The sequence below is a fragment of the Pungitius pungitius genome, chromosome 6, assembly GCF_949316345.1.
Source record: "Pungitius pungitius chromosome 6, fPunPun2.1, whole genome shotgun sequence".
Lineage (NCBI taxonomy): Eukaryota > Metazoa > Chordata > Actinopteri > Perciformes > Gasterosteidae > Pungitius > Pungitius pungitius.
This window is the reverse complement of record NC_084905.1, coordinates 3,514,315-3,540,602: the sequence shown is the minus strand read 5'-3', so window position 1 is coordinate 3,540,602 and position 26,288 is coordinate 3,514,315. Positions and strand designations below refer to the sequence as shown.

At 46.5% G+C, this 26,288-nt stretch overlaps 1 protein-coding gene across 5 annotated transcripts in view; it reads left to right on the top strand.

Moving 5' to 3' along the window:
* The window catches only part of tspan9a (tetraspanin 9a), a 124,065-nt gene that overhangs the window by 16,642 nt on the left and 81,135 nt on the right, over window positions 1–26,288 (top strand). For 4 of the 5 annotated variants that reach the window (XM_037450551.2, XM_037450549.2, XM_062562847.1 and 1 more), the window contains one exon: window positions 16,706–16,779. The exons of the other annotated variant lie outside the window; for it this stretch is intronic. The gene's annotated coding sequence lies outside the window, so the exon portion shown is untranslated. The remainder of the gene's footprint in view (window positions 1–16,705; window positions 16,780–26,288) is intronic. 5 annotated transcript variants of the gene reach the window in all.

Here is a 26,288-nt window from a genome sequence, read left to right as displayed (position 1 = left end):
AGACCTAATGGCTTTACTGGCTAGCAGTGAGCGCGTGTTTTGTGTGTCCCCAACATGTTCTTAAATAATATAACCACGTAGTTGCGGTCTAATACTGTCTTTAACCCAGCGGTGTCAAACTCATTTCTGGTTCGGGCCAGATACTGCCCAGTTCGATGATTGTTGATGATTTGATAAACTTTGAAAGAAGAGGAAGAGAGAGAGACAGTTATGTTGCTGCAAGGCGCCAAACGGACAAAAAGAGCAATTTGCCAAACATCTGGTCCTACATCCTCTTATAGAAGGTGACACTACTTTACATCATCAGACAAATCACTACAACTTTGCCTCAGATCAGCTCTCTAACATAATCATGCCTTCATTTTATGGCGCCTTGGATAGAAATAGGGCTCAGGAAGAGGTAACCCAAGCGCCATGACAACCTTATCTTGCAGTATCACATACTCTGCAGCAGCCTTGTGGAGGTGAACCATCTAAAGGACGATTTAAAAATAGATTGTTTGTGGACCCCTTCCACAGTAACTTATCTGTCGTAGAGCGACACGCTGTGTACTATACCTCTGTATTGGGTTGTCCCATTCCAGAATGAATTGGTTCATAGGATCAAGATTGATTACTTCAACATTCCATATCATTAGCATAACTACGTTGAGGGAACAACAGCGTTGATGAACCCTTGATGTTTCCTTGCAGTGTGCGCCATCTAGTGAATTTGGAGCATATAACATGATTTGTTTATACGAGTAATAGTCTTGCTATTTTTGCATTCCTCTATGCCTGCAGCTTTGAAACATCTTACTACACTGATCAGGTAAAGGCCTAATGAGAGGGTAGGGAACAACTCAACTCTCAATCTTACCAATTTGATTTAAGACGTTACCCAACACCTTAAGTTATGGTTTAAAAATACCTAGTAAAGCCCTCGCTATCAAACTTCTAACTTCATTTAACGACTCCAAGGAAAGAATGCACTTTGATCCCCACACTGAATAGAGTGGTTTCAAGTTCTGCCAGAACTTTGTGTAGAGTGCAGCCCACAAAATCAATACGTTTCAATCGAAACATTCCAAAGGTACCTTTGGAGAGAGACATAGAGACGAAGAGGACGGGGGAGAAAAGGCGAGATACTGGAAAGGAAAGAGTGAAGGAGGAAGAGAGAGAGTGTGTGTGTATGTGTGTGTGTGTGTGTGTGTGTGTGTGTGTGGTTTCCTCACAAGTGGATAATTGAAAAGCAGGGAGTTAGAGAGTTCAGTGTTGAAATAGGCCGTTTGCCGCTGCCATTTATCCGTGTCACCTGAGAGGTACTCGACCAGCCTCGCTGACTTAAAATCAATTTTCTAATCAATTACGTCAATCACAAATGATCCCTCCGTCGTGGCCCGCTTTTTTTCGTGAGCCCTGTGTCCCTGTCACCACTAGAGGTCAGTGTGACCCTGACATGTGGCCCGACTGGGATGGGGAGATGTGTAGGGGCACGCTGCGTGGTCCTCTCTGCAGAAGGCCTGCGTGTCCCTCGCCCTCGCATACGATCTCCTTCTCTGCCTATTTCCCTCCTCTCCTGCTCTGTTTGCTTATCTGTTCATCGCCTCTCATTTCGACCCGAGAGGGGTTCGACCCCCCCTCCTTCCTATCGCTCCGTCACAGCGACGGGGCTGTTCAAAGGGACGAGCTAATGCCTCTGTTGCCCTCATTGACGCACGTCAGTCTATTTGAGGCGCAACGACAAAAACGCGGCCAAGGAGGATCTGCGTGCTGCTGGACCGCCCCCCCCCCCTCCCGCAGCGTCCGTCTGGCCGAGGGACTTTGCACTTGATCCTCGTGAACTATTGCTGAGCCTCGCGTCACGCTGCTGACACCGATGGAGGAGACATACTGGGCTATCAAACATTTCATCCCATGCCAATAATTGGCAGCCCCCCCCCCCCCCCTCCCACAGCCTCCAGCAACTCTCAGCCCATAACAGGAGGCATCCTTCAGGCCCGTCTCCTTATTGATCTCCATTTGGCAGGGGGACCACCCTCCCCTCTCCGTTACCTGCCGTGAGTTTCGCCCCCCCCCCCCCCCCCCCCCCCCCTGCTGGTCTGCCGGCCGAACCCCTGCCATGGAGGAAAGGAGCCGTAATTGGAGGGGAGCCCGGGTTGAGAGGGAGGTGGGGCCGCGGTTTGAGACTCAGCGCCATAGAAGGGGCGGGAGTGAACGATAAGGGGTCCGTAGAAAGGGAGGGAGGGCGGCTGGGTGGAGAATAGCATTAACTGGTCGGAGGGCCTGACGCGGGGGGGGGGGGAGGAGCCGCGGGCGTCTGCGGCCGGCTTTCACATGACGCTCTGTGTGCCGGCGCGCGAGGGGAGTAATAGAATCCCAACGTGATGTGGGGGGGGGGGGGGTAAATTTAGCCACAGCGGCCTCTCTGGGGCCTTCTCTGGCTGCCCCTCTGAGGTCCTCTCTGCCCTTCTGCAAGAGTCGAGGAGGTCAGTGGTGCAATCACAATATGAATCACCCACTTTCTTTACTTTTACAGGATTAATGGCCAAACGGGGAGAAGTGTCACATGGCAATGTGATGAGGGGGTGGAGGAGGGGGGGGGGGGGGGGTGTGAGAGATAAGTTAGCCACACTTTATTTCCAGGCTCTGTTAGTGGAGCATCTGTTTGACTATTGGATTTCCAAAGCAATAGTGCATGTCACACGCTGATGTCTTATGATAGAATAGATGATGGCACAGTTTTCGTCGTGATTTATTCACAGATGTTGCTCTTTGATGTGAGTCATTCAGCCAGTCAAGCTGTATTAAAAACCTGTGTTTTGCCACTAAACACCCACAAGACATGGCGTCTCTCAATGTCAGTGGTTTTGTCCTTCGATTTATCACCCATTTCTCCCTCTGCACTACTGGAGTCCTGCTCCCTCCCTACATCCTGTCTCTTTGGTAATACATCATTAAGCAATATCATTTGAAGATCATATTGACTTCAGCTGTAATGCAAATATTTTGTTTTGCACTTTGAAATGATTACATATCATAATTAGCTCTGAGAGGTTTTCTCCTCACCCATTTTAAAATGTTTATATTTTAATTTACTTTTGCCGATGTTAATTACGTTGCCTAAGATTAAATAGCATGGGAAATAATCATTTTTCCCCTCTGTGACAGTTCTTGTCACATTAAGCAGGATTTAAACAACGAAACATTTATCACTTCTTGCTATTTATGTCACAAGAAAATAAATACAAAAAAATCTCAATCTATAGAACACCCAACCGTGGTATAGTGATGTCCTCTGAGCCAATCGCCTTCGTCAAAACTCAATTCCATTTGTGGTCAATCATGCACGTGGTATTGTTTTAAGCCAGCGACTGGCACTAGCAGACTTTAATGCTTGTTGTTTACCGTGGCTTCAGGTTCGCGGTATAAGCCACATTATCCCAGATGAGGGCTGCGGTCCTGAATAACAAAGACTTCCCATCTGTGCAGCTTGTCCAGAACTATCCTACAAATGATCTACGGTGGACGCTGAAGAGTTGAGGTGACGCTGAAGAGTGATGAAAAAAAGAAATGAACCGTTAACCAAATGTTCCCCACTTGGTGAGGACGCAGACTGTGGAATCAGTGGAGGCTCGGGGTCTAAATGAAATGCATGTGTCGTGTGTGTGTGTGTGTGTGTGTGTGTGTGTGTGTGTGTGTGTGAGAGTGGATGCAGCCTTAGCGGCCTGCTTTATTTCTTTTCCTTGGTTTTGTTTGTCTCTGGCAGGGGGATGAGTGTATGCCTACTTGGCCTGAATCTTGATTTCAAATTGTCTTGACAGCCCTGAGAAGCTAAGCTGGGCTGTTGGCAATCTCATTTTCTTTTTTGAAAAATGCAAGATTCCCGTTGGAATGAAGCAATGAAGATTTGGTTTGAAGTCATAATGGTTTAGAGAAGTAGAAAGTAAACTTGGTTTGCATTGAGTTGTAACTCATGTTCTGCAGCTCTGCTGTTCTGTAATCCTGTTTTATGATGAACAGATGATACACTTAAACAATTGCTATTTTTTGCTTAATCACTAAGTCCCAAATTCATATGGATCATTTCTTTGGCAAGTCATTCATAGTAAAACAAATTGATTCATGTATTTATGTAGATCTACAATGCACTCCCTTAAATGTTTTCCTATTTTTTTTTGGTCTTTTTCATTTACCGGTACTATGAAAAAAAGTTATGAATTGCATCCTGTGTTTTTCTTTAACCGGTTTTGGTAAAAAAAATGAAATACTTAAAGCACAGTCTCACAATTTGTCCAGAGAGCGAGGGGCATGTCTGTTGTGTCCAAAGCCCGACACCAAAGGTCAGAGCGGACTTGCAAATGACACAGATCCTGTAATTAAGTCTCATTGATTTTCTATTATCTCGGCGTCTCAGCCTTGAACTCAACGTTTGTATTATCACTTATTGAATCAGGGCTTTTAGCTTTTTCCCTAATGCTCCACAGCATACTGCGTGTTAGGATTACAAGAACATCATGTCATTCAGGTCTAAGGGATGACACAGACTTGTGTGTGTTTTTAGGGCGTGGGGGGGGGGGTTGAGAACCTGTTAAAGCCGCTCGTCATCAGCTGCCCCGTTTCTGCTTTTGTTCCTGCCGTGACTACACAACCCTGGCAGAAGCCTGCAATTTGCCATCGTCTAGACGGACTCATCCGGACTCTTCTGGCTGTTCAGTCCGTGAGGCGCAGGTGTGACGGGCTCTTATTTTTAGACGTCTCCAGCCTCCCACCCGTTCCAACTGGTCACCCACCGCCCGTGTGGTCCGACTGCTGCGGCGAGTCTGAGTTTGAATTTTGATTTCCCGTCCTTAAAATCCAGATGGATGTCCACGCGTGTATATATATATATATATATATATCTATATATATATATATATATATATATCTCCGGGGGCTGTGGACGGAGAATACGAAATAAGAATAATCATTGATGCCATATGGAGGGCATCAGTGTTTTTTGGGAAGTCACATATGCGGTGATTGAATGTAACTTGGCCAGCTTATTGAATGTGTTGCTTTTATCATCTTAATTTTAAGCCTGTTTACAGGAATGGGGATTTAAATGCAAACCTCTCTCTTAACAATTTAGTGCTCCGTCTCTGTGGGGGCGTCGTTGCCAGACGGTGGAATAATATGCATTAAAGATCAGCGCCCAGGTGTGGAAGAAGAGACCCGGCGTTTTGCGCAGAGCGGCGGTAAGAAAGTGGGCTGTGAGTGATGAGGGATCGGACCGATCCTGACACTATGAGTCAGCCTTTATTCAACGTGGGCCTTGTGTCGTCATGGCGCCTCTGTCATGCACGGAATGCCGTGACTCGGTCAGTGACACCGACCACAGCTCCAAAACACACACACACACACCACCATTGTATGGCTTTTTAATATCTATTTATAATACCGTGATTTAAGCTATTTTCTGAATTGCCATCCTCGAGATCCTCTAAGAGGATGTTCCTGGCCAAACCCTCGACCTCTGGGGAGATCCATAAGTCATCTTTGCATTAACTTATTTCTCCAATGGGTATTTCTGCCCCTAGGCTTTCTTTGCCTGTCCCCCCCAAATAATCCAAACATTGCAAAGACATAATGATGAAGGTGACGTTAGAAGAAGATTCCTTCTTTATTTATTCTATGAGAGTCCAATACACGCATACATTCACACACGCGCATTGTAAGCACGAATAACAGAGACGGTGTGTTCTTTGTAGGTTGTAAAGCCCCTTGTGGCGGAAAGTTGAGATTCATAATATTGAAATTGCCTTGACACACGTACACAAACATGCACATCTGGGAAAAGAAGAGCCACCACTGCCACTGAAATACAATACTTTCCCGTTTGGCACAGCACAGTATCTTGATCCCCACGGATAGCCCCAGTGGCGCTCAGAGGGACACTTTGGTCACCTAAAGGGAGACAGTGGTCAGTGGACAGGTGCCAAGGAGACGACGAGACGCCTAACTCATCACCACGCAACCTGGAATGTTGCCTACACACAGTGTGCCATTCCCACGTCTCTCTCTCTCTCTCTCTCTCACACGCTTTCATTACACAGAAGATCTTGGAAAAGGCTAACATGGCAAGATCATAATTAACGGTGCACATTAAAATCCGAGCCATGAAGCGCGTCATTGAAAAATGCTCCGCCGCAAGCCACCTCCGTCCTTCCAGACTCCCCCGTTACGAAAACCCAAAGTGCTTCTAGTCTCCTCTGTGGACTCGTCATTGCATCACTGCAAAGCACTGTGGGTTTTCTTTTTTTTCCGGCCTGTTTAGTCTGTTTAGATGAAGAGGCAGCAGGACGGACCCTGTGCCCATCAGTCACGCTGTCAACACACGGGGGGGGGGTTGGTGAGCAAAGCCCCTGGATAAGACCTGTCCCATCGGCAACATGATTTGGCCATACGAGGAGAGGAGACCTCTCGGCTCCTCCTCTGTCAGTCCCCTGATAAGTGAGGGAACGCGGGGCAGGTTGCTTGAGATCGTGCCTCAGAACTCGATCAATTCAATGCTGTTCAACTGTTCAAGCCCTCAATCACCTGAGCGTGTGCTCGACTCTCCGAGTGTTAGCTTACTGCAGTGCGCTGTTCTCTTATCATCTTGTATCTCTTTCCTCTCCATTTGCAATTTTGCAGCATTCCATCAGACCGCCCATTCCTCCATCCAGCAGTGAGGCCGGCTATTAATGTCCCCGCCAAGATGCACTTCCTCACGCTGTATCTCATTTCAGCTTTTATCAGCTTCGAGAATGTCTTAATCTATTTAGAGTCTTGTGGGGGGACAAAAACAACTGGCGGAAAGATGATATTTTATGTACATCTGCAATTTATCCCAAGAAATATGTCCCTTTGATGCACACAAAGCCACATGTAACAATGCTGGGAAGGGTTGTTCCGCTGCGTCTCTGCAATGCATTCTGACACCAGATGCTCTTTTTAAGTGTAGCCTGAGGTCGCTCTGTGAATTTATACCAAGTCCAGTCAACTATCTGGATGTGACTGTGTCTTTGTTTGTTGTTCAGAGGGCAGACTTGGGATGTCTGACAATACATGCTCAAACCCTCTGGAGGGGGGCTTTGCTGAATGACTTGTCAAAGGTCACATCTACTTTTCCCGTTTGTGGACTGCTAATACACCACTTTCACCCACTTTGTGCCTCTCCATCCTACTCTTAATTTCCCCACTTTCTCCTTGTTTCTGCTGTTTGTGTCTCTAAATTTGCACATCTCTCTCAAATTCTACCTCTCTTAAATCCTCCTCGGATCCTCCGCGGATGCTCGACACCTGGGCTTGGCAGTCTCTTCTTTCTTGCCTACTAGGGCCTAGGAGGGATTCTAGGGAAGAGGAAAGGGGGCAGGAGAAGAGCAAGTCTCGATCCCCTGCTTCAGCTAGGGAGGACATGCGGGGATTTGTGGAGACCTAAACACCTGCAGGGGGCTTGAGAGAATCGCCAAGATGTTCACATACTCAAATACTCGCAGACACGGGGGCGGAGGCGGCGGCGGGGGGGGGGGTGGGCGGCGCGGCACGGCCACATGTTTTCACACTGTGTGTCGTGCTGCCTGCACCTGCCCATGCGCATAGCCACAATGGGGAATAAATAATGATGTCATGTCACTTTCAACCTCTGCTGTCCGTCGCGCCTGGGGATTTGCGAAAGTTGCTCATTAACCTAAACTCAAAGTCTGTAGCATAAAAATGCAGGGAAGATGTACCAACTTTGTGCATGTTTATGTGCTACTGTGTCTGTTTCATTACAAACAAGTGCAATACACCTTTTTGTGCTTTTTTTTACAGCCCGAACAGATTTCTGTGTGAAAGAAACAATGTTTCTATGCACACCAAGATCTGTTTAAAACATGGAATAACTGTGCAATCCTGCCCTCATTTGGAGGCCAAAGTTGTCCAGTTGATTGGAGGGAGAGGGCAGGGAGCAACAAGGAGGCCTAATGTTGTGGTAAGAATCGACAGAGAAGGGGTGAGAAAGTCGATTCGCTGAAGCTAACAAAAATCAGTGGAGGGCAACTCGGAGAGGTGAAATAGGGGAGCGTCTTGGGAGATGGAAACCCCCTAAAGGGGTCATCCTAATTGCAGATGGAGAACGCAAAAGAAAGTGATTAATGTTGGGGAAAAAGTCGTGAAGCAGAGGTCTGGCCTAGGAGTACCTCCTAGTGTCAACGTGAAGGAACTGGAGAACTAAGAGGTGTGGAGAAGTTTAGTCACTGACCTCTTGTGTGGCAAAGATGAAGATTGCAGCTTCTTTGTGTTTCTGCGCGCATCAAATCAAGAATTTGCACGTGTGGATCATTTCAATCATTCGGTGGAATTCCAGCCTCCCGATTGCGAGGGGACAAGATTTCATAGACTTTATAGTTAGTTGAAGAAAGACGGCAGATATTGTGCGTATTCCAGATAATGGTTAATACTGTTATTACAGAACAGTTCAAATTAATACTAAGGTGAAGAGTCTTACAACTATAAGGAAAATCAATTGTCTGTTCACATAAAAAGGTTACATTTATCGCAATACCTCAACTATAAATAAAGTGGGAAATAGATGCTCATACAACTAATGCATAAAGTGCACAAATTTAAGCCATTTTACTCTGTTTATGTGATGTTTAAGAAGCTATTAAGCGTTAAATTGTGGTTGGTGGAATCAGTCGTGAATAAACCCATAAAAGCGAGAGCAGGAAGGTGTTAAATAACATCAGCTCTGGGATTGATGTGAATCTGCAAGGATTTAGTCGCTGTGGAACACAGACGTGTGATCACTGTGAGGTTTGGGATGAACGTGTTGTCATGATGTCCCGTGTGGTCGGTCTCTCGTTAGCTACCCCTCCAACATGATCCCCCCCCGCTCAAAAGGTGCAGGGCATTTAGATGAAAAATCAGTAGGTTGCTTCAGCCCGCTGTCGGTCGCTATTGGGTTTATTTTTTTTTGTTCTCTGCTCTGCAGACCCTTGATAGACGTTTTTGCTAATTATGTTTTCCAAGCACATATTTCATCTGCCGCTCACTGTTCCCTGTCTGCACTTATCATACTCCCTTCCTCCATATTCATTCGACCCCGCGCTTTAATTCTCCAATAACACACCCCCAGCTTGACTTTTACCATTTGAAATTGCGGGAGAGAAATGGAATAATAGAGGTTTTATCAGCTATAAATCCAGTGTGGCATTACTTAGAGCAGGCCTGCTCCCTGGGAAATTACCATAAGGAATATGAGTGGCTAATACCACATCTTGTGTCAGACTGATGGAAACTGCTCTTTTGGTTTCCTTTCCACTTTCCAGTTTAGGCTGCATAGTAGGAACCAGATGCTTTTTCTTGTTTTTTTTTTCTTTTTTCTAGTTAAATCAGTTAAGTCAAAAAAAAAAAAAAAGAGTAAGTGAATGGGCTTATTCAAAGTTTGAAATGTCCTGTCTGAGGCCAATTAAATCAATCGCACCTCAAATATATCCATTTCTGTTGGAATCCGAGCCGGCGTTTGAAGTCGTGAGTTGAGCCCAACAGAAGAGTGACCTTTGCCCTCTGCTGATGATCTGCCTTTGTCAGCGATGAGACAGATTCCGTTGGGTCACGGGTGGTGACAGCACAGCCCAGTAGCATCAAAACACTTGCTCTCTTCCCAATCCCCCTGTGCACCAAGATCTCCGGTGAGTGTGTTTCCAAAAATGTGTGTGTGCGCGCGTCTGGGTTTGATTAGTGCACAGCTGCAACTCCCTGGCATGCATGTGTCCCAACAGATGCCGGAGTACGTCTCTGTGCGTTTGAGGGACGCGCAGGAATTCTGGCAAAGAGGACGCTGCAGATGCCTCTGATTGCATGCCGGATCAGAAAGGAAATTCCTCCAGGACGAGGACGGAGGATCTGCTGCCAGAGCCCCCCAGGGCCAAATTGGCATGGCTTCCACGGGTGAACACCGGGCAAAGCATATCCACGTGGGCAACCTAGGCACAAAGACACACACGGACGCTCACACACATCAGGGGTATCAGACCTGGATCCAATCCAAAACCCCTGGCGATGATTGTACATGATGGCCGCTGTTTATCTACTAGCTGAGGTGATAATCTGCTCTCAAGACTCCCCAGAGAGTCCAAACCTTCTCTTGTGCGTTGCAGTCACGGTCGGCCAGCGCCACGGGGGATACTGGGATGTTGCTGGTGCAAAGTGTAAAACTGTGAGAGAGAGAGAGAGAGATTATTTGTTGAAGCAGGGCCTCGGGGGGGACGGCCAAATACCTCGGGATGTGTCGGGTATTCAGGAGATCTGCAGCCCTCCACCTGTGTATGTGCGAGGATCAGTAAGACTTGCATTAGGATCCGCTTGACATTTTTCTTCTGTGAATTAGTACCAGCTCCAGGGGGACATGGAACTAACAGCCAGTGAACCATCTCCTGAAGGGGACAAGACGGGAGATGATGGGTCCATCATCATGCCGTAGCACAGGCTGTTTGGTGCTGTTGGTGCCGTTGGTAGATAATATGCGACGGATAAATAAGGTTGCCAAGACGGACAGATGCGTGACTAAAATATAAATGATAGTGTGTCGCAGCTGTGACAGGCTACGGGAACAAACAAAAAAAAAAACGTAAAAATGAATGAAAATAGAACGAGTCATATCTGTCCCTGGGCTTTCTAAGCAATGTGGTCGGCCAAGAAGAGAGACAATCCCTGTATCATGTAAGGGGGGCTTAACACCAAACGTTTGGGAGCCACTGCTCTAGCACACAGTAGATGCAAAGCATTGATGCAGAGTACGGCGCATGTATCTGCCGAGTACATCATGGTTCCATTCTAATGAACTCAAAGAATGTAATACGTTAACCATTGTTTAAATGACATGTTCTATTTCACCCAGCTTGTTTCCTTTTCATAGTTCTTTGTTATGATTTTCTTTTTGCACTTGCTTGTCATTCTGCATCAGTCCTCAGTGTGCATTTTTTTTTTTTTTCACCTCCCACACACCACTAATCTCATACTCATAATGAATATAATGACGAGAAAACAGGATGGAAAGTGCATGAAAAACCAAAATATGTATTTTTAAACATATAAACACGCCTTACAGTTTTACAGAGTTTACAGCACAGAGACATATAGGCGGCTCCTTTTGATTGTCCACTCTACTCCTGTTCTATTTCTATCGGGAAGACGCATGTGCAGGTCAATATAATTGCGTTGCACAACCTAAGTGTAAAAAAAACCAAACATTTAGCACTTAAGCAGCTCTTGACGCCTTGATGACAAAGCAGAACCTTGCTGCGGGGCGCATAGGCCAGACTTAATGTTGGTAAATTAGTTTTCCTTTCTCTGCCCAATGAGAGGCTGATTGTCGATAAACACAACAACCCCGAGGCGGCATCATACGGTATCTCCCTCTTCTAACGGGGTTTGCTGTGTGCCACGTCTTTTCCAGTGTAATAGCCATCTGTTCCACAGGCACAACATATCCGCCAGGAAACCTAAACTTGAGGGCAGTTTTTGAAGGGCAAACATTCTCTGATAAACAGAAGTAATTATTTTTTTTACAAAGCTGAATTTATCTGTTCAATTATGTTTTATTCCCTGTCCTTGTTTCTCTCTTGTCCGTTTCTCTTTGACGAGGAGTTTTTATTTGGCTCATTTCAGTCTGGCTCCCATCTTCTGGTCCACTTCCACTTTCTTTGCTGTTTGAAAGAGCCCACATCAATTATGCAATGCACACACACACACACACATAGGCCTCACAACCATCAAAAGTCCGACCTTATTAATATTGCTCTGACCGGCTATTTTACGAAAGTTTGTCGGAAGCCCATACTGCTTGTAAAATTGAATTTTATTTTACAGTCGTCTCTTAACGGAGAGCAGTAAAGTGGGGCCGCCGCTCTGATGATTTGGCCACACGCTGCGTTTTGTGTTCAGCCGTGAGGCTTTTCCGCAGATAAATGATGCTGTGTGAGCTGACAGTCAGGCTGATGAGACGGAGCAGGGCAGCCATAACTCCGCCTCACCAGCGCACCAATGACCTTGGCCCCCTGATCCCTGAACGCTGCAGACATTATCGCAACGCGCCAGGAAGGAGCCCGCTCACTAATTGACCAGCTGATTGATGAACATTGAGGCTTCCTTCATGTGTGAAAATGGGGAGTGGAGATTTGAAGTCACATTCCCCCCTCCCCTCCTCCTTGCTTCCCCTTTTGCAACTGAATTGAAGCTGTGCCGTGTACTGCAGCCACACTGTCAGCATGTTTCCGCTCTATATGTAGGAAGTAATTGCGTGGTTAAAGCTGTCCATTGAATTCTGTCCCGCCTCGTGTGACTCAGCTTCTGCAGCGGCCTCCGGGCATGGATCGCAGAAAGGCCACACAGTTTGGCTCGCTGATAGAGCCCACAGCAGCCCCCCCCCCCCCCCCCCCCCTCCACGATGCCCCAATTTGGCTTCCCCTAACATCGGCCTGCAATCAGAGCTTGGCCGAGCTGCCCACTGTCTTGAATTACACAGCAATTCACTCCGATGAGTACCTGCGCCTCAGTCATCCAGATTTCTGATGGAGAAAAGTATAGCCGAAGTTAAGCCGCGACTCCTGTGACTCAGCCCAAGCCCCCCCCCCCCGCTGCTTTCCGTTTCCGTTTTTCAAATCCCTGTGGTGCCAAGCGAAAAACAATGAGTGTGTGTGCGTGCGCGTATGTGTAGCGTAAACGCGGTATGCATCAACGCCGCTCGAAGGCCCCCGCGGAAAGGGGATCTGTTTTGGCTCCTTTCCACCATTCCTGGGCGCGGGCGTCATGCCCTTCACTCCCCGTCCCGATGTGTGAGCGATGGCGTGACGAGTGCCCGTCGGGCCGAGGCGCGGCGACGAGGCAAAGCGATGAGGTACCGAGGGTTCCCGATCTTCACCGGCGCAGCTGTCGCGGATTTGGAAAGTAAAGTTTTCTCCCCCCCGGGGGGGGGGTTGCAGAGCGGGATTAAGCTGGGACGGCGTTCACCGCTGGGAGGTTTTGGCCCGAGAAAACCCTGTCGTAGGCAGGGACGCACGCTGGGCAGGGTGATGGGAAGAGACTGATCCGGGCAGACAGATATGGAGGGACAGCTGTTGGGCGCATGCAACCCCTCCGAACGGATGAAGAGGGAGGAGGCTGGGTGAGAGACGCGGGGGGGAGTAAAAGGAGGAGCGAGGTATGCAGAGTCAATTTGACAGATGACGGTGCTCTGGATTACACTCGGGTCGTGTCAACGCTGCAGAGTCAGCAGGCAACTGCGGTGCATGATAGATTTCTTACAGCCCAAACTACCTGCTGCACCTTCCCACACATGCAGGGCAGTGAGGGAAATGGTCGGGCACATTTTCATCGGCAACTTCTCAAATAATACAGGCTTCTTTTTTTCTTTTTTTTTCTGGCCCTAAGCTACAAGCTTTGACACAAATGCCTACCCATGTAGTGTCCGCTTTGAACTCGTTGCATAGTACCTTTTTAAAAAAAAAAAAAAAAGAATATTTGGTTTTACGCTAGCGGCTCTTTTAAAAAATATGTAGGTTTTGCAACTAAGCCACTTGATTGGGCTTAGAAAAAGAACACGGTACGAGACCTGCGTTGATCGCGGGGTTTCACGCGAGACACGGCGCCGCTTTTCCCTGGACGACCGCTCTGTCCTCACTTCCTCCTCCGCCCTTATTCAGTTGCTCTGACCGCTGGTTGGTTTACATTGTCGCATGTCGGGTGGAAGTTCGAAGCAAACCGTGGTGCATCGTCATCGGATACAGAGGTGACCGCGTTTGACGCGTTGGGAACGAGACCTGGCCAACGAACACGCAACAGCTCATTAAGCTCTTTAAGGATCACATGTGCCACACTCGTGGTCATCTCATTATGGATTGAGTGATTTTTGCTGTCACCTATACAAAATGCATATCAAACAGAGATTAAGCATTGCAGTGTCCAAATTCCAGAACATCTGCAAAAGAAAGCAGGCTGTTTTTTTTGTATGCAGAATATTGCTTTGTTTTAAACCTGGGACGACATGATTCAAGGAGGCACCGTTCAGAAAACAAAGCCAGTGTGCTGCACAGTTATTTGGACTTTTGGCATAGCCTGCCTAAAGAATGAACGAAATTATTCTAATCAGAGTCTACAACATAGCGGCGCTATTTTCAGAAAGATAACTTTTTTTTGGGGGATTGTATAAATATTTGAATAGGTTCCTCCTTTAAAACAACACTTCATCTTTGAAACGATAATGCGTTTAACCTCCCAGGCTTGCGCTTCCCCAACACGCTGAAAGCGCAGCCGAACGTCCTCAGCTGACCGGCCGGGCCGGACCGGGCCGGGCCGGCGCCGCCTCGCTCACGGCCGCAGGGCTCCGCTCCCCCCCCCCCCCGCGAGACAAACGAAACGATAACCCATTACCACACGCCTCTCCGCTCGCTCTCTTATTGAAACAAGGTTCCTTGTTTTTGAAAGGCCGCACTTTGCACATTGTAAGAAAAAAAAAAAGGACACACTGGAGAGCCTGACGTGTTCTTCCGGCCGTAACCCTATATCCTCTTTACATTCCTGATTGGTCCCGGGCTCGAGAACCGAGGGCCTTGCATGCTTTGGAATGCCGAGGTCGTCTTCCTTAGCCGGATCTTTTAGGAATGGTGCGTGAAGGCCACCATGCGAAGGACTACCAAGCTGTGAAAAGGGCTCCCTGCAGTCGCATGGTGGAACAGAGAGCTGCGTGTCTCACAGGCGGCTCACATTCTGAACACATACGCTCATGTGCCCCAGATCCCACGCGCTGTAAACGCACACAGACAGGGGGTACAGGGCCACAGATGGTAAATCCAGCTCGTAGGGAGTGAGTGATCACATCTCCAGACAAATTACAGCATGTTTATAGCCAAAGGGACATTACTAACTCCGCCGCACGATGCCCGATGACCAGAAACCCAACATCCAGCTCCGGAGCGTGACTTATGGTGGAAATGTTGTTCCAGCGCTGTGCTAAATGAATGCTGACAGCAATCTGTGTTTCCTCTTTCCGTGGGCCACCGTGTAGAGTAGGCCGTCCATCTGGCTGTACCCAGGGAAGGGGAGCTTTTAATGATGGGGAGTAATAATGTAACCTAATTATATTTGCCTTGATGCACAGTGGGCCAATGGATCCCAAATTAATTGTGCCCCCTAATGGCAAATGCAAACTGTCCCGTTTTTTTCTTCTTTTTTTTGGCCTCTCGCGTCACTCTGCGATCCCTCTGTTGTTGTTTTTTTTTTTTCTCCTTCCTCCATCTTGTTATTTCTCTGTTTCCTTTATTATCCAACGCGTCTCACCTCCTGTCACACTGGCACACAATCAGTGTGCTCATTCTCCTCTCACTACCTACATCATTTCTGCTCCTCTCTACTGTTGTGCCCGTCGACCCAGCCACGCTGTGCTTTCCACTCCGTGCCTGACCTCAAAGTATTTTGACATTGTATCTTTGGATGAAAATGAAATAACCCTGAAGCCATTGCATTCAGTCTTGTCGGCGCATTCATGCAATATGTGTGATTGTAAGAGCTTCTGAAAGGCTCTGTGGGGGACAATTTTTTTTTTTTACAAATGGAGTCAATTTTGCTGCGCATAGTAAGATACAGTGCGCACACTCGTTGCTCCCTGGCAATCAAACTAAGAAGCGTCCTACTTCCTATGTCCTCGAGTCCAAACCTCCTTCCTACATGCGTATGAACATTTCAGCCTGCCTCATATCTCCGATTGATGAACCTTCAATTGCATCGTGCTGCAAGTAAATAAATTAAAAAAAAACACACCCTTCTATAACACTGCATAGCCACACAGAAATGACCCCTTTGACCACCGTCCTTTTCGGTCCGCCTATGCAAACAGCTTCTGTATTAGACAGCGAGACTTTAGCCACCATTTCTCACAATAGAACAGGAATGAAAGCAGTGACTGTGCCCTCGTAAGTCATCTGGCAGGGAGGGACAAGTGACCCCTCTCGTGCGAGATCGAGGCGCTAAATCAGCCCGCAGACACTCAAGGTGCTCCAGGAGAACCATCAGTCAGAAGGAAGAACAGTGCTTTGATATTCTGTGTAGCTTCTTTTCCGGCTCTGCGGGCTCCGTGGGGCCCCGTGTGTTTTTTTTTTGTGTACGCCTGCGTACGTTTGATCTCTGTGGTGCGCTGACAAAGACGTCATTGAAGGATAAAGAAAAAGGGAATTGTATATGTGCACTTGCCCCCGGAGCTGCAAAACTGGCTCCTTTTGCCTGGAACATGTTGCCCCGGTGCTTACGTTGGGACGGGACTGTCTGCTGGAGCATGCACGGTCCCGGTGTGTAAAGGGCTTTAAATCGTTTTGAGTGAGGCTCCGACCAGTGTGTAAAATCAAATGGACACAACTGAAGTGTACGGCTGTGTGACCCGTCACACACACACACACACACACACACACACACACACACACACACACACACACACTCTGCCTTTGGTTGCACTGTGGACACGCTTCACATTTTGACAACAAGCCATGGTATATTCCTAGTTTATTGTTTAAATACAATTTCTTCCTCCAGGAGTTTATAATTCATTCGGTGTGGTAGGAGACGGCGATAACAAGCTTGGTACACAATGCCCAGTTTACAGATTTCATAAACAAGGTTGTAAATAAATCAAAAGGGATGAAAACAGAAATGCTATTGTTTGTTTTTGCAGACTTTTGACCCTGCCGTCCGGCTTGAGGTGCAGACAGACATTCTCGTCCCCCGATTCTCCTCCACCTGGGAAAGGTAAAGATTTTTGCTTTGACGGACCCCACCCCTCCTCCATTTGCTCTGACAACATGTTAACACTGACCCATGACAACGCGAGACTCTAAATACCCCAGAGGATTTGATGGAACTTCTGCTCAAACACCTTATTTGTATTGCTATGATTATACAAAGTTGATTAAGATGCAGATGTAGCCAGGTGGATAATCTATCCTTATTCAATATAAATCTGAATCCTGCTCCCCCAAAGTGTAGAGGCCTCACTGAGGGCCACCCAGGACATACCTGCTGCATGGTACCTGCTCTTCAAAGAGAGGCGAAGCTTAAAGGGGCTCCCTAAAATTAGCAATGCAACAGATAACCTGTAGCTTGAGATCAAAGCAGTAGACCGTAGACTGAGAGAGCTACACAGATGGGCAGAGAGTGGGAGAGGCTGAAATGCCATTCGTGCAAAGGGCCGAGTGCACGAGAGGCCCCGGATTGAGGTGTAAAGTTCCACTGCAGGAGATGATCCAAAGGGGGGGGTTTGGATTGAAGGGCCCATGTTTTTTTTTTGTGATGCGCATCCCACAAAGCCTACGTTGCAGTGACTGTGAAGCAGATATCAATTATATATATATAATAATAATAGGAAGTTAGTTTAGGAAAAATGTGTAGATAGGGAGAGAAGCAAGAAGCTTCAAACATGGATCCATTATGTTTGGCTTAATGCACCTTTTTACATTATTGATTGTGTATCTTGCAAATGGTAAAATTTGGTCAAAGACAAACTATAATACATTTAGCGAGACGGGTTATAAGAAACAACAGTTTGACCAATTTTTTTAAATAATGCAATATGAGATTACTTATTCATCTTAATTGCTCCTCAGTATACTCTTAACGGTGCCATTTTGTTAAAATTTTACCTGCTTTGATTTAGCATTGGCAAAATATCACAGACACCATTTGTGGTAGCAGAATGTGATTATGATTATGTATTATAATAGCATGATTATTTGTATGCGATTGACTCTTTCAGGCTGTGTTTGCGCATCAGAGCCAGCGGCAATGTCCTGTGTTTTTAAATTGTCTGATACTGCTGAAGCTTTGATGTCTCTGTCTCGCTTCTGTGAATTTTTCATATCTCCTCGGGATTGTCAGCGATTGAATTCTACATCGGTGAAAAACAGCTGTATCCTCCTTTTTCCATTTTTCCTTTTTTCAAAAATAAGGTTCCATCCACGTTAATTAATGAATACGTTTTTGTTTGAGGCACGGATTTAAGACAAAAACTCTAGCATTTAAACATATGATTTCCTTTTATATGTTATATAAGTATGTTTTTATTGCTTAGGTTAGTAGTTTTTATTAAAAAAAGGTAGCGCTTGAGTTTTAGAGGTTTTATTTTTGCAGACTTCAAAATAAACACGTGCAAAGTTTGATTGATATATTATGGGTCAATAAATTTGCTCGAAAACATGTCTCTCACTGTTGTTCCTTTAAGATTACTGTGAAGAATAGAATAGGCCTTAATGAGAAAAGGAAGGTCCTCTGCTAGTATTGCCATTCGCTGTAATCAGTTATCAATTATGTGGATTTAACTTTGCAGTAAATCTATAATCAAGGCTGTTGCTTCTTTTCTTCATGAAAGGTGGAGACCTCCCGGGAGTTGTCAATAGTATCCGTATCCTTGGGAGCGCTTTCAATCGCTCGTGTTGTCGGTGCTTCAGACCTCCTGGTGTGGAGGCTCAGTTTTAATGTTGCAAAAGATAATGGTTTTAAAATGAAAACGTAGTCGTGTGTCCATGGCCTTTGAGGAATAGAGTCAATCATGAGACTTGTGAGTTGTGTTTTTAGTGTAATTAAACGTTTTTATGAATTTGGACCGTTTGTTGCTTTGCACCCACATTTATTCCAAGTACCTTTTCGTGTATTTATTATTCATTTAGCCTCGGGTAACAATCTCTTTGAGCCTCCGTGACCACTAGCGGCCCGGCAGCACTCTACAGGGCGCCGTGGCTGTTTCTGTGTGTGGCGAGTGTTATTGATATCGCTGCTGAAAGATACTGATTGATGCCACTCCGCCAGTGAACCATTTACATATTTATTTCTCGGGCCCAACAGCGCCACATGCACTAGTGGCCACGGGAGACCCTATATGCCTGTCTTTAATTGGCTATTGATTGACTGTGCTATGGCAGGGGCAGACAATAAATTACCGCTTGCTTGAAGAGAGCAATGTGGAAGACGCGTTGAGTGGGGGGCGGCGGGGGGGGTGTGTCGGCTCAATCCAGAGTGTCAAAATCTGTGGTTGGGTTATTTATGCGTGTATCGTTTATATTTATGCGGTCAAGTTCAGTGACGCAACACACGACCCAACAGTAGCAATGCAGCTTCCTCTCGGACACATGGGTTGTGTTTGGAAGGGTGGTGTATGCCTGCAGAGAGAGAGTCGATGCGTATTTGGAATGGATGATCAAACCACTTTGTGTCTCCTAGAACGCACAATTGGCTTTAAATTGGTTCCCCATTACTGTCTGCATTGTGGAGTTAAATGATATAACATTTATTTATGAGGATATGTGCAACTTGCGTATGAATTCTCATTCTCAGGTCTCATAACAATGCGTTGTGATTGCAATCCCATTCCCAATGAACGGGAATTGAAAACATGAATATGATGAGTTTGCAACTCACTTTAGTATATATATATATATATATAAATAATACACACATCATTTGCATGTCATTGCAGTTTTTCTATTAGCTCAGAGTGGAACGATGTGTGGGGGGGAGAGGTTTGTAATTTCTCCAGTCACCACTATCCACAATTACTCTACCTCATTGTGCCTGTGCTCATCTTTTTTGTCAAGTCGGTACTTAACTAGTACCCATTGATTTTTCTGTTTTTTTTAAACAAAAGTAACATCAACCCAGTGTCATGAACAATTTGTTAACTTGGGATACACAGAAGTAGTGACTGATTTAAATGTCTAACATATATTGTATTTTAGTGGCTGATTCCTCACCTCAACATTTAACTTTCACAGCATATTCTCAGCTGATTGAAGCCAAAACCATAATTGGAACCAAATTACAATAAGGTGCCCCTCACACACACACACACACACACACACACACACACACAACTTAGATGGCCACACACACGCACCTCCCAGACATTTCACACTCTGAATTATTCATTCAACTTGTTGCTTTGTTCGCTGCCAGTCAGCCAGCCCGTCCATCCGGATCTCTTAATTTAACCAGCCAGCGGAGCCAGAGGAATATGCCAGCGGAATTCCTCCTTCCCTGGACGAGGGACTATCCCGGGAATGTCCCCTCCCGCCGTGCAGCACACATTGCGATGACCGCCGGCTGGGGCAGGCTGCGTCGTCCGTCAGCCCCCCCCCCCCCCCCCCCCCCCCGAGAAGGCCACCGGAAAGCTTAAAAACAAGGACGAAGAAAGCGCGAAGTGAGAGCCACGAAGGGATGTGCTGCGTTTCGCCGTGCTCTGCCTCTCGAGGTGACAAAGCCGCCGTCCGTTGGCTCCTTTTCGCTGATCGATTGAAACAGACACTTCTTCGGGACACGCGGAGACAACGCCGCGCTGACCTCCTCCTCCTCACCTCCGTGACCACCCGCGGGGGCTTTAACCCCTGCGCGCCCTGCTCTTGTGTCTGGGTCTCCCCCAGCGGGTCTCGCCACCTCTTCAGTGAGACAATCACAGGCCACTCAGACTGACGGCCAGCAAGTGAATTACACACACGTGTACAGCCGTGTGTGTGTGTGTGTGTGTGTGTGGGTGTGTGCTATGCTCACCGTGCACAAATGCGCTTCGCTCTAGGGACAAATAATCGTTGCTAATCAGGTGTGGAACATAACGCAGCTGTGCTCATGATGACTGTAAATTAACTTCAGAGGTTCCAACATCTCTTTGCAAAGATAAGGATACAAAGTGAGCGGATTACGATGTATTTTCTTCTCCCTTTTGCATAATATTAAGTCAGTGCAATTTTGATCTTTGTCTACATTTTTTGCATGCTCTCCAATCTCTGGTTTGAAATCTAACCATTGTCTTCAGAACTGAGATTGGGTTTAATATGAAGTGTTCTGAAACGCATAATAACGCGTGTTGTTTTGTAAGAGATTATGTATTGATGCAGTCCAAGGTCGCCACAGCTAGCGTGGCGTGACTCCTCCCGGGCCCTGGTCCTTCACAGTGATTATTCCATTACCCTAAATCTTCTAAATCTGTTCCCACCACACATTTAACACGCCGATGGGTCTCGGAGTGGCCTCAGTTCAAACGCTTCATGACAGCCACCGCGGCGTGTGGGAGCCGATCAGACCAGCAGAGTAGGAGTGCTGATAATGGATAGAGGTTGGCTGGAGGTTTGTGTCGGTTTGTCTATTACTCGCTAATGGGCAGATGACCCGTTTTTGCACTCAGACATGTGCCTTCAGTGCTCGACCTGGATAATTCCTGATGTTCATTGATTTAAAATCGCATGCGACGCCACTTCGCCAAGCTGCCCTGAAACAGCGTTACAAGGAATCACTTCTACAACATCTAAGGGTCAAATAAAATATGTTGTGTCCAAAATGACTGGGCGACATGGCCAGAATCTTCTCCTCTAAAAATAGAGTCCACTAATCTCAAAAACAACGTACATCACCATATAGAATGTTTTCTGGTTATTCAATTTAAAAAAAATGCTTCATATGAAATGACCACATTCTTACCACCAATACTTCTGTTGATTATATAATTGACAAATTCAATGAACATTGTTTTTGCAAAATGATCAAATGCCTATGTAATGTTCTCAAAATTATTGTTGTAATATCTCTATATATGATTTCATCAGAATATGATTTTTTTCATATTGAGCCCATTACTAAAACCCTTCATTGAAATCTAGAAATCCTTTGTGCCGTCTTCTGATAAGTAGCCACAATGTTCTGTGAATGGCCCATTCGGGAAGGCTTTCACCTGTTTGTGGCTAAAATGGCATAAGAATTGGTCATCAGCGCACAATTTGTATCACTCAGCAAAAACATTCTGGTTGCCTAGCAGCTTGAACCATGGTAGGACTTTAGTAGCGGACTTTGGATGGAGACTCGATGCGTTTCAATACAGCCTCAGTGAGGTTTGATAAATGAAGGTTCTCATCAGTCGTTGTTTTCCATTTCGAATTTAAATAATTGATGTATTACATCCAGAATAGATTTGGCTGTATACTATAATTCAATGAAATCCCACTGCAATATGTCCCTCCTTAATAACACTCCCTTTGATTTAGGCCTGTGTATTACCTTGCCGATAGTGACACACAGGTTGTGTTTTACACGCTTACATTTCTGTAAATGGTGGCAGATGATGATGATTCAATGTTACTTACCTTTTGGAGCTTGATAACACATTTCACCATGCAGGGTTACCAAATCAAAACTATCTCTCAGAGGGACGTATCGACCGCCAAGAGGCCGATTGTTTGAGCTTCAATAACCTGCGGATGGCTCCATGAAGGTGACACAGATAATCTTGTTGCAAATGCATCAATATTCATTTTAAAAGCACAGTGCAACTCGTAACATGTCTTTATCTAACCTCACCAGCTGGAACCCGTTGCAGGCTTCCATATATAATGTCCTGAGGAAGAACAAAGTACACCAGTCCATTAGCAATAGACAATGAAAAAACAATAGAGCGTTTGCTTAAAGAAGGTACATTTTGATTTGAATTGACGGCGAAGTTATTTCATCTCAATTTTTTCCATTTGTTAAACTTCTCTGGCAGAAACTCATCATCTCAAGATCTGAAGAAAATCCATACCGTTTTTTTCCTCCGAAGAGATTAGTAAGCGGCCTTCGATCCGACACAATATCCGATCTAATATCGACCATCAGCATCATAACCACAATGACAGCAGCCAAACATCTCACTCCTTTGTTTGGGCCGCGTTCATCCCCGGCTGAGTATTGTCTCCCCGTGTGTTCATGCTCGCTCTCTATTCCCAGTAAACATAGGGGGGGGGGGGGGGGGGGGGGGTGAAATGTTGTCAAACTGCAATGGTGAGATAAGTGATGACGCAGCCAGCAGCAGACCAGCATGTGGCCTGTGCGTGTTTGAGTGTAAGAGGGGTTGGCGGGGGGGGGGCTGTGATTCTGCATGGTGTCTAAATAACCGCTGTGTCGCCGTGGAGTGGCTGTGTGCCACTGAGTGGTAGTGCAGCGTGGGGGGGGGGGGGGATTATTGGGAGATAATCTGTATCTAGTTGCTTTATCAACATTCTATATTTAAAGGTAATATTCTGTGTTGAATAATAAAAAAAATGTAATCTTTCAGATTTTTTTTGCCGTCCTGGAGATGATGTTGACACAGTTATGATTTTAAATTGTTTTAGACAGAGGATTAGATATATAGGTCTTATAGGCCCACAGTAATCTCTCGTTGGGGTGTGGTGTGCGTTGGGGTAGAAGGGGGGGCGGGGGGGGGGGGTCGAATTGAAGCAATCATTCTCTGAATCCCAGAGGTCTAAAGGACCAAATATGCAGACAGACAGATGGGTTGTTTTTAGTGATGCTGTTGAATATTGCCACTAATGCTGAGGATCAAAGTGAGATCCGTGGCGACCTTTCACCTCCGATGCAAAGTCTATGACAAAAGCAGGCTGACCTGGTTGCTGTTTGCGTTTGAATCAATATACTTCGGCAAGTTGGAACTTTGCACACCTTGACTTACATTATGGGCTGAGGGAAAGAGGGACTGATCCCACTATCTCTATAACAGTATTTAAAGCCCCAGCACTGTTTAACCCTGTCGCCTGACAGGAATGACAATATCAGATTATTCTGATCCACAGATTACATTCAGCAGCGTTTTTTTTTTTTTTATCATACATTCGCTGCCAGATTTGATCTTGATCTCTAAATGATTTGGGAATAGTAATTCTAGCACAGTGAAGGTTAGGGGAAGATTGTCGTAACGGCAAATCAATCCGAAGCTACGGTGTTCAGACTGCAATCAGACTGCATTGGGGGGTCCGCTCTATGGCATACCAGTGTCAATGGTTTCCAGCATCGACATGAACGGGGCAAATGCTTCAGGGATCGGATTTGCTCAAATCATGAGTAATACAGCAGAACGGTTAAGGCTGTTGTTTATAAAAGTTAAACATAAAATGGAAATCTGAAACCGCTCTTTAACTCTAGTCTCCCGAATCCCCACCCCGCCACTGGTCCACATAACTTGTAGTGAAACGTGAAGCCCCACCCATGTATCAGTCCGTCTCTGAAGAAGAGATTAAGCTTGGAGGTCAGGGCCGGTTGGTGTCTCTCCCTCCTGCTGGAGTATCTGCACATGCTTGGAGCACATGCGTGTTAGTGTTTTGCGTTCCGCTGTCATTTGTGTGTGGAGCGAGCGGCTGCCCCAATTGCGGAAGTGGGGTGGGGTGGGGGGGGGTGGTACGGCAGCTTCGCTTGCCCCTTACAAGTCTCCCTTTGTCTGCAGATCATCTGGCTGTAAGAGGATTACCACGTTTCATAATGTTAAACTGGAAGCCGGGGGTCATCATCTTCTGAGGACCACACGCCCTTCGGCCCCTTCGGCGGAGCCAAAGCGTGCATCAGAAGATGTGCGGATTTCTGCCGCATCCGCTTACCTGCGATGTTTGATTCATGGCGTTATGTAAACAGATCTCCGTGTTGCACAGTGGGTGCCGTGGGTCGAGAATTCCTTGTGCACGCTTCTGAAATAGGACTCTTTAGTTATTTAGATTGATGATGTGCATCCACTGTTCTGTCTCTGCAGAGCGTCACCGAGGTTCTTCCATCCCCCGCCTGGGACCTGGTCAAGGCATCATGCATATTACAGACACGTTTGTTGAGCGGATAGAGAAAGGGGAGAGTTTAGGATGGGGGGGGGGGGGGGGTGCAGGAATAAAAGGGGAGACGAGGCCACATCATTTGTAATTAAAACTCCAGCTGTCCTTGAGGCATCCGTTGTTTTTGTTGTTTCCCTTTTGTTTTCCTCCAAGCTTTTCCAAATCGTGTGTTTCTGTCGCCCAGGTGCTCTTTGTTTTCGCTTTACTCGACACGTCCAAAAAAACAGGAAGTCCCCTTTCCCACTTTCCATTTGCTAAAAGGCCGTGTTACCGTTTGGCTTGTGGCTTGCTGAAGAATGAAAAAAAGAACGCATTTCTATAAATAATGGTTTGGATTCTCCTTGGCAACCTCTGAGGCCAAGCTCCTGGCACACAGCATCCCCAAAAGTGTCATCAGAATTTATCTGGTCCCACACCTAACAGTATTCATCACAATGTGAAATGTCGCGCCTCAGCAATACATCACAATCTGGCCAGAGGGCCGCTGTAAATCAGAACGACACCGCCCTACACGCCTCTATTAGCCCCATAAACTTCCCTCTCATGTATTCAGGCCCTGTCCACGGTGTTGTAGCCTTGCTGACCACCCCGTATGTGTGCGGACGTAGTGCACGTGTAGTGCTGGCGTCGCAGCCTGCATTTCTGTAAAGCCGTCTATGCGCTGAGTCCTCGCTGGTGTGACAGCGTCTGTCGCTGGGTCCCACCGAGCCGTGATCTACAGCCTCCAACCTCCTCCGTGGCAACCTTTCGGCGTTCCACCAGGCCCTCACATGCACGCACGCACACGCTCACACACACACACACACACACACACACACACACGCACGAGAGCATGCAACCGATTTGTGTGGAAACGCATTGACACGACGCAGCTTCGGGAATAGTTTCAGCAGAGGGCTTAATTAGTTTTTAAGAGTGAGCAGTGGGTGTTTCGGGGTGGGGGGGGGGGGGGGTCAGACGTATCCAGGTGGTCTCTCCGTGCATTAGCCCTACGTCAGCAGCACATTGTTCTCGTCCTCTCGTAGTCTCTCCCGTTCCGCCGAGATATCTTTGACTGAAGCTTGTCCTTCAACTCCACCAGGAGAATGAAGGCTCTTTTGTGCGTAAAGCTGCGGGTTCCTCTCAACATAAAGATTATTCCGACCCTTTGATTCACGTGCGTGATAGAGTGGGCTCTTTGGGATTAAAGAATTGCTTCCACAACACTCCTGTGGCTGTCGTGAGATGGCTGAAAAGAAGAAATGTCTAATTATTTTCCCTTTTTTAATATTTCAGTTGTTTAAATGTATGGATTTTTCACCCCAAATAAATAGTGTGCATGAAACCAACCGGCATTAAAGGGAGAAGTTTTGACCAAAGTGATACGTGTGCCTGTGGTGAGTAACATCTCGGTGAATGGATGTTCCGCTGAGCTAAACCACCAACATGGCGCTGCAGGGAAGGAGCTGTTCTCCCTGCTGAGCTACAGCCGTCGTATTGCTGGGAGCCATTAAATGGCCGTTAAAGCCAAGGTCGTCTATGCTTTTTTCACCCCGAATAAAGTACTCTAAGCTCATTTCTTTTTAATTTGCCTCAAATTGAGGTCCTTTGCCATATTAGCAGGATTAAACTTGTGTTGTTTTTTGAAATCTATGCGCTGCATCCTGGCTTTTCAGG